Raw genomic sequence first — 13,180 nt, 5'->3', positions numbered from 1 at the left:
TGGCATCACGCTGGAGGTGGCGAAAATGGCGGAGGATGATCCTTTGGATATGGAGGCTGGTGGGATGAAAAGTGAGGACAAGGGGAACCCTGTCACGGTTCTGGGAGGGAGGGGAAGGGGTGAAGGTAGAGGTGCGGGGAATGGGTCGGACACGGTTGAGGGCCCTGTCAACCAAAGTGGGGGGAAATCCTAGGTTGATGAAAAAGGAGGTCATATCAGAAGCACCGTCATGGAAGCTAGCATCATCAGAGCAGATGCGTCGGAGACGGTGAAACTGGGAGAATGGAATGGAGTCCTTACAGGAGGTAGGGTATGAAGAAGTGCAGTCGAGGTAGTTGTGGGAGTCAGTGGGCTTATAATGGATATTGGTAGACTACCTATCCCCAGAGATGGAGACAGAGAAGTCGAGGAAGGGAAGGGAATTGTCGGAGATGGACCATGTGAAGGTGAGAGAAGGGTGGAAATTGGAAGCAAAGTTGTTGATAGGAATACTGGATTAGTGTAGCATTCGTATAAATGGGTGGTTGATGGTCGGCACAGACTCGGTGGGCCGAAGGGCCTGTTTCAGTGCTGCATCTCTAAACTAAACTAAATACTGACACCTAGTGTCACAGACACAAACTGATACACAGTAACAAAGAAATACACTGATACCCAGTAACACAGACACACACGGACACCAAGTAACAAAGACACACACTTACACCAAGTAACACAGACACACACTGACACCCAATAACACAAACAAACACACTGACACCCAGTAACACAGACACACACTGACACCAAATAAATAAGACATACACTGACACCCAGGAACACAGACACACACTGACACCAAGTAACAAAGACATACACTTACACCAAGTAACAAAGACATACACTGACACCAGGTAACGAAGACATACATTGATACCCAGTAACACAGACACACACTTGCACCAAGTAACAAAGACATACACTGACACCCAGTAACAAAGACATGCATTGACACCAAGTCACAAACACATACACTGACACCAAGTAACAAAGACATACACTGACACCAAGTAACAAAGACATACACTGATACCCAGTAACACAGGCACACACTGGGGGGGGGGAGGCACATTGGCGTAGTGGTTAGCACCGCAGCCTCACAGCTCCAGGGTCCCGGGTTCGATTCTGGGTACTGCCTGTGCGGAGTTTGCAAGTTCTCCCTGTGTCTGCGTGAGTTTCCTCCGGGTGCTCCGGCTTCCTCCCACATGCCAAAGACTTGCAGGTTGATAGGATAATTGGAAATCATAAATTGCCCCTAATATAGGCAGGTGGTAGGGAAATATATAGGGACAGGTGGGGATGTGATAGGAATACGGGATTAGTGTAGGATTTACGGGATTAGTGTAGGATTAGTATAAATGCGTGGTTGATGGTCGGCACAGACTGGGTGGGCCGGCGGGCCTGTTTCGGTGCTGTATCTCTAAACTAAACTAAATACTGGCACCTTGTGTCACAGACACACACTGACACCCAGTAACAAAAACAAACACACACTGACACCCAGCAACACAGAGAACCACTGATGCACAGTAACAAAGACATACACTGACAGCAAGTATCACAGACACACACTGACACCCAGTAACAAAGACATACACTGACACCAAGTCACAAAGACATGCACTGACACCAAGTAACAGAGACATACACTGACACCAAGTAACAAAGACAGACATTTACACCAAGTAACAAAGACACACACTTACACCAAGTAAACAGACACACACTGACACCAAGTAACAAAGACATACACTTACACCAATTAACACAGACATACACATACACCAAGTATTTTGACTTACATTTACACCAAGTAACAAAGACATACACTAACACCCAGTAACAAAGACATACACCAAGACACAAACACATACACTGACACCAACTAACAACGACATACACTTACACAAAGTAAAAAAGACACACACTTACCCCAAGGAACACAGACATACACTGACACCAAGAAACAAAGACATACACTTACACCAAGTAACAAAGACAGACAATTACACGAACTAACAAAGACATAAACTTACACCAAGTATGTTGACATACACTGACACCAAGTAGCAAAGACATACACTGATACCCAGTAACACAGACACACACTTACACCAAGTAACAAAGACATACACTGATACCCAGTAACACAGACACACACTTACACCAAGTAACAAAGATAGACACTGATACCCAGTAACACAGACACACACTTACACCAAGTAACAAAGACATACACTTGCACCAAGTAACACAGACATACACTTACACCAAGTATTGTGACTTACACTTACACCAAGTAACAAAGACATACACTGACACCCAGTAACAAAGACATACACTGACACCAAGTCACAAACACTGACACCAAGTAACAGAGACACTCACTTACACCAAGTAACACAGAAACACACTGACACCCAGTAACACAGACACACACTTACACCAAGTAACAAAGACATACACTGACACCAAGTCACAAAGACATCCACTTCCACCAAGTAACAAAGACACACACTTGCACCAAGTAACACAGACAAACACTGACACCAAGTAACAAAGACATACACTGATACCCAGTAACACAGACACACACTTACACAAAGTAACAAAGACATACACTGACACCAAGTCACAAAGACACACACTGACACCCAGTAACAAAGACATACACTGACACCAAGTAACAAAGACGTACACTTATACCCAGTAACACAGACACACACTTACACCAGGTAACAAAGACAGACACAGATACCCAGCAACACAGACACACACTTACACCAAGTAACAAAGACATACACTGACAACCAGTAACAAAGACATACACTGATATCCAGTAACACAGACACACACGGACACAAAGTAACAAAGACACACACGGACACCAAGTAACAAAGACACACACTTACACCAAGTAACACAGACACACACTGACACCCAGTAACACAGACACACACTTACACCAAGTGACAAAGACATGCACTGACACCAAGTAACAAAGACACACACTGACACCAAGTAACAAAGACAGACAATTACACCAAGTAACAAAGACATACAGTTCCACCCATTACTTTGACATACACTGACACCAAGTAACAAAGACATGCACTGATACCCAGGAACACAGACACACACTTACACCAAGTAACAAAGACATACACTGACACCAAGTCTCAAAGACACACACTGACACCCTGTAAAAAATACATACACTGACACCAAGTCGCAAAGACATACTCTGATACCCAGTAACACAGACACACACTTACACCAAGTAACACAGATATACACTGACACCAAGTAACAAAGACATAGACTGATACCCAGTAACACAGACACACACTTACACCAAGTAACAAAGACATACACTGACACCAAGTCACAAAGACACACACTGGCACCCAGTAACAAAGACATACACTGACACCAAGTCACAAAGACATACACAGATACCCAGTAACACAGACACACACTTACACCAAGTAACACAGATATACACTGACACCAAGTAACAAAGACATACGCTGATACCCAGTAACACAGACACACACTTACACCAAGTAACAAAGACAGACACTGATACCCAGTAACACAGACACATACTTATACCAAGTAACAAAGACTTACACTGACACCCAGTAACAAAGACATACAGTGAAACCCATTAACACAGACACACTCGGTCACCGAGTAACAAAGACACACACTTACACCAAGTAACACAGACACACACTGACACCCAGTAACACAAGCAAACACACTGACACCAAGTAACACAGACATACACTGACACCAAGTAACAAAGACATACACTGACACCCAGTAACAATGACATACAGTGACACCCAGTAACACAGACACACACGGACACCAAGTAACAAAGACACACACTTACACCAAGTAACACAGACACACACTGACACCCAGTAACACAGACACACACTTACACCAAGTAACACAGACATACACTGACACCATTTAACAAAGACATACACCGATACCCAGTAACACAGGCACACACTGGGGGGGGGGGGCACATTGGCGCAGTGGTTTGCACCGCAGCCTCACAGCTCCAGGGACCCGGGTTCGATTCTGGGTACTGCCTGTGCCGAGTTTGCAAGTTCTCCCTGTGTTTGCATGGGTTTCCTCCCGGTGCTCCGGTTTCCTCCCACATGCCAAAGACTTGCAGGTTGATAGGTTAATTGGCCATCATAAATTGCCCCTAGTATAGGTAGGTGGTAGGGAAATATATAGGGATAGGTGGGGATGTGATAGGAATACGGGATTAGTGTAGGATTAGTGTAAATGGGTGGTTGATGGTCGGCACAGACTCGGTGGGCCGAAGGGCCTGTTTAAGTGCTGTTTCTCGAAACTAAAATAAATACTGACACCTAGTGTCACAGACACACACTGACACCCAGTAACACAAACAAACACACACTGACACCCAGTAACACAGAGAAACACTGATACACAGTAACAAAGACATACACTGACACCAAGTAACACAGACACACACTGACACCCAGTAAAAAAGACATACACTGACACCAAGTCACAAAGACATACACTGATACCAAGTCACAAAGACATACACTGATGCCCAGTAACACAGACACACACTGACACCAAGTAACAAAGACATACACTGACACCTAGTAACAAAGACATGCACTGACACCAAGTCACACAGACACACACTGACACCCAGTAAAAAAGACATACACTGACACCAAGTCACAAAGACATTCACTGATACCAAGTAACAATGAAATACACTGATACCCAGTAACACAGACACACACTTGCACCAAGTAACACAGACATACAATGACACCAACTAACGAAGACATGCACTGATACCCAGTAACACAGACACACACTTACACCAAGTAAAAAAGACAGACAATGATACCCAGTAACACAGACACACACTAACACCAAGTAACAAAGACATACACTGACACCCAGTAACAAAGACATACTCTGACACCCACTAACACAGACACACACTGACAACAAGTAACAAAGACACACACGGACACCGAGTAACAAAGACACACACTTACACCAAGTAACAAAGACACACATTGACACCCAGTAACACAAACAAACACACTGACACCAAGTGACACAGACATACACTGATACCCAGTAACACAGGCACACAATGCCGGGGGGCGGGTGGGGGGGGGCACATTGGCGCAGTGGTCCGCACCGCAGCCTCACAGCTCCAGGGACACGGGTTCGATTCTGGGTACTGCCTGTGCGGAGTTTGCAAGTTCTCCCTGTGTCTGCGTGGGTTTCCTCCCGGTGCTCCGGTTTCCTCACACATGCCAAAGACTTGCAGGTTGATAGTTTAATTGGCCATCATAAATTGCCCCTTGTATAGGTAGATGGTAGGGAAATATCTAGGGATAGGTGGGGATGTGATAGGAATACGGGATTAGTGTAGGATTAGAAAAATGGGTTGTTGATGGGCGGCACAGACACGGTGGGCCGAAGGGCCGTTTTAAGTGCTGTATCTCTAAATTAAACTAAATACTGACACCGAGTGTCACAGACAAACACTGACACCCAGTAACACAAACAAACAGACACTGACACCCAGTAACACGGAGAAACACTGAGACACAGTAACAAAGACATAGACTGACACCAAGTAACACAGACAAACACTGAGACCCAGTAAAAAAGACATACACTGACACCAAGTCACAAAGACATACACTGATACCAAGTCACAAAGACATACACTTACACCAAGTAACACAGACATACACTGACACCAAGTAACAAAGACAGACAATTACACCAAGTAACAAAGACATACACCTACACGAAGTAACAAAGACATACACTGATACCCAGTAACGCAGACACACGCTTACACCCAGTAACACAGACACACACTGACACCAAGTAACAAAGACAAACACTGACACAAAGTAACAAAGAAATACACTTCCACCAAGTAACAAAGACACACACTGATACCCAGTAACGCAGACACACAATTACACCCAGTAAAAAAGACATACACTGACACCAAGTCACAAAGACATACACTGATACCAAGTCACAAAGACATACACTTACACCAAGTAACACAGACATACACTGACACCAAGTAACAAAGACAGACAATTACACCAAGTAACAAAGACATACACCTACACGAAGTAACAAAGACATACACTGATACCCAGTAACGCAGACACACGCTTACACCCAGTAACACAGACACACACTGACACCAAGTATCAAAGACAAACACTGACACCAAGTAACAAAGACAAACACTTACACCAAGTAACAAAGACACACACTGATACCCAGTAACGCAGACACACACTTACACCCAGTAAAAAAGTCATACACTGACACCAAGTCACAAAGACATACACTGATAGCAAGTCACAAAGACATACACTGATGTCCAGTAACACAGACACACACTGACACCAAGTCACAAAGACATACACTGACACCAAGTAACAAAGACATACACTTACACCAAGTAACAAAGACATACACTTACACCAAGTCACAAAGACATACACTGACACCAAGTAACAAAGACATACACTTACACCAAGTAACAAAGACATACACTTACACCAGGTAACACAGACACACACTGACACCCAGTAAAACAGAGAAACACCGATACACAGTAACAAAGACAGACACTGACACCAAGTAACACATGTACACACTGACACCCAGTAAAAAAGACATACACTGACACCAAGTCACGAAGACATACACTGATACCAAGTCTCAAAGACATCCACTGATGCCCAGTAACACAGACACACACAGACACCAAGTAACTAAGACATACACTGACACCAAGTAACAAAGACATACACTTACACCAAGTAACAAAGACATACACTTACACCAGGTAACACAGACATACACTGACACCAAGTAACAAAGACAGACAATTACAACAAGTAACAAAGACATACACTTACACCAAATATTTTGACATACACTGACACCAAGTAACAAAGACATACACTGATACCCAGTAACACAGACACACACTTACATCAAGTAACAGACACACACTGACACCAAGTAACAAAGACATGCACTGATACCCAGTAACACAGACACACACTTACACCAAGTAAACAAGACAGACACTGATAACCAGTAACACAGACACACACTTACACCAAGTAAAAAGACAGCCACTGATACCCAGTAACACAGACACACACTGACACCAAGTAACAAAGACATACACTGACACCCAGTAACAAAGACATACACTGACACCAAATAACACAGATACACACTGACACCCAGTAACACAAACAAACACACTGACACCAAGTAACATAGACATACACTGACTCCAAGTCACAGAGACATACACTGATACCAAGTCACAAATACATGCACTGACGCCCAGTAACACAGACACACACTGACACCAAGTCACAAAGACATACACTGACACCAAGAAACAAAGATATACACTTTCACCAAGTAACAAAGACAAACACTTACACCAAGTGCACAGACACACACTGAAACCCAGTAACACAAACAAACACACTGAGACCAAGTAACACAGACATACACTGACAACAAGTAACAAAGACATACACTGATACCCAGTAGCGCAGACACACGCTTACACCCAGTAACACAGACACACACTGACACCAAGTATCAAAGACAAACACTGACACCAAGTAACAAAGACAAACACTTACACCAAGAAACAAAGACACACACTGATACCCAGTAACGCAGACACACACTTACACCCAGTAACAAAGTCATACACTGACACCAAGTCACAAAGACATACACTGATAGCAAGTCACAAAGACATACACTGATGTCCAGTAACACAGACACACACTGACACCAAGTCACAAAGACATACACTGACACCAAGTAACAAAGACACACACTCACACCAAGTCACAAAGACATACACTGACACCAAGTAACAAAGACATACACTTACACCAAGTAACAAAGACATACACTTACACCAGGTAACACAGACACACACTGACACCCAGTAAAACAGAGAAACACCGATACACAGTAACAAAGACAGACACTGACATCAAGTAACACATGTACACACTGACACCCAGTAAAAAAGACATACACTGACACCAAGTCACGAAGACATACACTGATACCAAGTCACAAAGACATCCACTGATGCCCAGTAACACAGACACACACAGACACCAAGTAACTAAGACATACACTGACACCAAGTAACAAAGACATACACTTACACCAAGTAACAAAGACATACACTTACACCAGGTAACACAGACATACACTGACACCAAGTAACAAAGACAGACAATTAGAACAAGTAACAAAGACATACACTTACACCAAATATTTTGACATACACTGACACCAAGTAACAAAGACATACACTGAAACCCAGTAACACAGACACACACTTACATCAAGTAACAGACACACACTGACACCAAGTAACAAAGACATGCACTGATACCCAGTAACACAGACACACACTTACACCAAGTAAACAAGACAGACAATGATAACCAGTAACACAGACACACACTTACACCAAGTAAAAAGACTGACACTGATACCCAGTAACACAGACACACACTGACACCAAGTAACAAAGACATACACTGACACCTAGTAACAAAGACATACACTGACACCCAGTAACACAGACACACACTTACACCCAGTAAAAAAGTCATACAATGACACCAAGTCACAAAGACATACACTGATAGCAAGTCACAAAGACATACACTGATGTCCAGTAACACAGACACACACTGACACCAAGTCACAAAGACATACACTGACACCAAGTAACAAAGACATACACTTACACCAAGTAACAAAGACATACACTTACACCAAGTCACAAAGACATACACTGACACCAAGTAACAAAGACATACACTTACACCAAGTAACAAAGACATACACTTACACCAGGTAACACAGACACACACTGACACCCAGTAAAACAGAGAAACACCGATACACAGTAACAAAGACAGACACTGACACCAAGTAACACATGTACACACTGACACCCAGTAAAAAAGACATACACTGACACCAAGTCACGAAGACATACACTGATACCAAGTCACAAAGACATCCACTGATGCCCAGTAACACAGACACACACAGACACCAAGCAACTAAGACATACACTGACACCAAGTAACAAAGACATACACTTACACCAAGTAACAAAGACATACACTTACACCAGGTAACACAGACATACACTGACACCAAGTAACAAAGACAGACAATTACAAGTAACAAAGACATACACTTACACCAAATATTTTGACATACACTGACACCAAGTAACAAAGACATACACTGATACCCAGTAACACAGACACACACTTACATCAAGTTACAGACACACACTGACACCAAGTAACAAAGAAATGCACTGATACCCAGTAACACAGACACACACTTACACCAAGTAAACAAGACAGACAATGATAACCAGTAACACAGACACACACTTACACCAAGTAAAAAGACAGACACTGATACCCAGTAACACAGACACACACTGACACCAAGTAACAAAGACATACACTGTCACCCAGTAACAAAGACATACACTGACACCCAGTAACACAGACACACACTTACACCCAGTAAAAAAGTCATACACTGACACCAAGTCACAAAGACATACACTGATAGCAAGTCACAAAGACATGCACTGATGTCCAGTAACACAGACACACACTGACACCAAGTCACAAAGACATACACTGACACCAAGTAACAAAGACATACACTTACACCAAGTCACAAAGACATACACTGACACCAAGTAACAAAGACATACACTTACACCAAGTAACAAAGACATACACTTACACCAGGTAACACAGACACACACTGACACCCAGTAAAACAGAGAAACACCGATACACAGTAACAAAGACAGACACTGACACCAAGTAACACATGTACACACTGACACCCAGTAAAAAAGACATACACTGACACCAAGTCACGAAGACATACACTGATACCAAGTCTCAAAGACATCCACTGATGCCCAGTAACACAGACACACACAGACACCAAGTAACTAAGACATACACTGACACCAAGTAACAAAGACATACACTTACACCAAGTAACAAAGACATACACTTACACCAGGTAACACAGACATACACTGACACCAAGTAACAAAGACAGACAATTACAACAAGTAACAAAGACATACACTTACACCAAATATTTTGACATACACTGACACCAAGTAACAAAGACATACACTGATACCCAGTAACACAGACACACACTTACATCAAGTAACAGACACACACTGACACCAAGTAACAAAGACATGCACTGATACCCAGTAACACAGACACACACTTACACCAAGTAAACAAGACAGACACTGATAACCAGTAACACAGACACACACTTACACCAAGTAAAAAGACAGCCACTGATACCCAGTAACACAGACACACACTGACACCAAGTAACAAAGACATACACTGACACCCAGTAACAAAGACATACACTGACACCAAATAACACAGATACACACTGACACCCAGTAACACAAACAAACACACTGACACCAAGTAACATAGACATACACTGACTCCAAGTCACAGAGACATACACTGATACCAAGTCACAAATACATGCACTGACGCCCAGTAACACAGACACACACTGACACCAAGTCACAAAGACATACACTGACACCAAGAAACAAAGATATACACTTTCACCAAGTAACAAAGACAGACACTTACACCAAGTGCACAGACACACACTGAAACCCAGTAACACAAACAAACACACTGAGACCAAGTAACACAGACATACACTGACAACAAGTAACAAAGACATACACTGATACCCAGTAACGCAGACACACGCTTACACCCAGTAACACAGACACACACTGACACCAAGTATCAAAGACAAACACTGACACCAAGTAACAAAGACAAACACTTACACCAAGTAACAAAGACACACACTGATACCCAGTAACGCAGACACACACTTACACCCAGTAACAAAGTCATACACTGACACCAAGTCACAAAGACATACACTGATAGCAAGTCACAAAGACATACACTGATGTCCAGTAACACAGACATACACTGACACCAAGTAACAAAGACATACACTTACACCAAGTAACAAAGACATACACTTACACCAGGTAACACAGACACACACTGACACCCAGTAAAACAGAGAAACACCGATACACAGTAACAAAGACAGACACTGACATCAAGTAACACATGTACACACTGACACCCAGTAAAAAAGACATACACTGACACCAAGTCACGAAGACATACACTGATACCAAGTCACAAAGACATCCACTGATGCCCAGTAACACAGACACACACAGACACCAAGTAACTAAGACATACACTGACACCAAGTAACAAAGACATACACTTACACCAAGTAACAAAGACATACACTTACACCAGGTAACACAGACATACACTGACACCAAGTAACAAAGACAGACAATTAGAACAAGTAACAAAGACATACACTTACACCAAATATTTTGACATACACTGACACCAAGTAACAAAGACATACACTGAAACCCAGTAACACAGACACACACTTACATCAAGTAACAGACACACACTGACACCAAGTAACAAAGACATGCACTGATACCCAGTAACACAGACACACACTTACACCAAGTAAACAAGACAGACAATGATAACCAGTAACACAGACACACACTTACACCAAGTAAAAAGACTGACACTGATACCCAGTAACACAGACACACACTGACACCAAGTAACAAAGACATACACTGACACCTAGTAACAAAGACATACACTGACACCCAGTAACACAGACACACACTTACACCCAGTAAAAAAGTCATACAATGACACCAAGTCACAAAGACATACACTGATAGCAAGTCACAAAGACATACACTGATGTCCAGTAACACAGACACACACTGACACCAAGTCACAAAGACATACACTGACACCAAGTAACAAAGACATACACTTACACCAAGTAACAAAGACACACACTCACACCAAGTCACAAAGACATACACTGACACCAAGTAACAAAGACATACACTTACACCAAGTAACAAAGACATACACTTACACCAGGTAACACAGACACACACTGACACCCAGTAAAACAGAGAAACACCGATACACAGTAACAAAGACAGACACTGACACCAAGTAACACATGTACACACTGACACCCAGTAAAAAAGACATACACTGATACCAAGTCACAAAGACATCCACTGATGCCCAGTAACACAGACACACACAGACACCACGTAACTAAGACATACACTGACACCAAGTAACAAAGACATACACTGACACCAAGTAACAAAGACATACACTGTTACCCAGTAACACAGACACACAATTACACCAAGTAAACAAGACAGACAATGATAACCAGTAACACAGACACACACTTACACCAAGTAAAAAGACAGACACTGATACCCAGTAACACAGACACACACTGACACCAAGTAACAAAGACATACACTGACACCCAGTATCAAAGACATACACTGACACCCAGTAACACAGACACACACGGACACCAAGTAACAAAGACACACACTTACACCAAGTAACACAGGCACACACTGACACCCAGTAACACAAACAAACACACTGACACCAAGTAACATAGACATACACTGACTCCAAGGCACAAAGACACACACTGACACCAAGTCACAAAGACATACACTGACACCAAGAAACAAAGATATACACTTTCACCAAGTAAAAAAGACAGACACTTACACCAAGTGCACAGACACACACTGAAACCCAGTAACACAAACAAACACACTGAGACCAAGTAACAAAGACACACACTTACACCAAGTAACACAGGCACACCCTGACACCCAGTAACACAAACAAACACACTGACACCAAGTAACATAGACATACACTGACACTAAGTCACAAAGACATACACTGATACCAAGTCACAAATACATGCACTGACGCCCAGTAACACAGACACACACTGACACCAGGTCACAAAGACATACACTGACACC

The sequence above is a fragment of the Heterodontus francisci genome, unplaced genomic scaffold, assembly GCF_036365525.1.
Source record: "Heterodontus francisci isolate sHetFra1 unplaced genomic scaffold, sHetFra1.hap1 HAP1_SCAFFOLD_63, whole genome shotgun sequence".
NCBI classification, from domain to species: Eukaryota; Metazoa; Chordata; class Chondrichthyes; order Heterodontiformes; family Heterodontidae; genus Heterodontus; species Heterodontus francisci.
Note: the sequence above shows the minus strand (reverse complement) of the source record.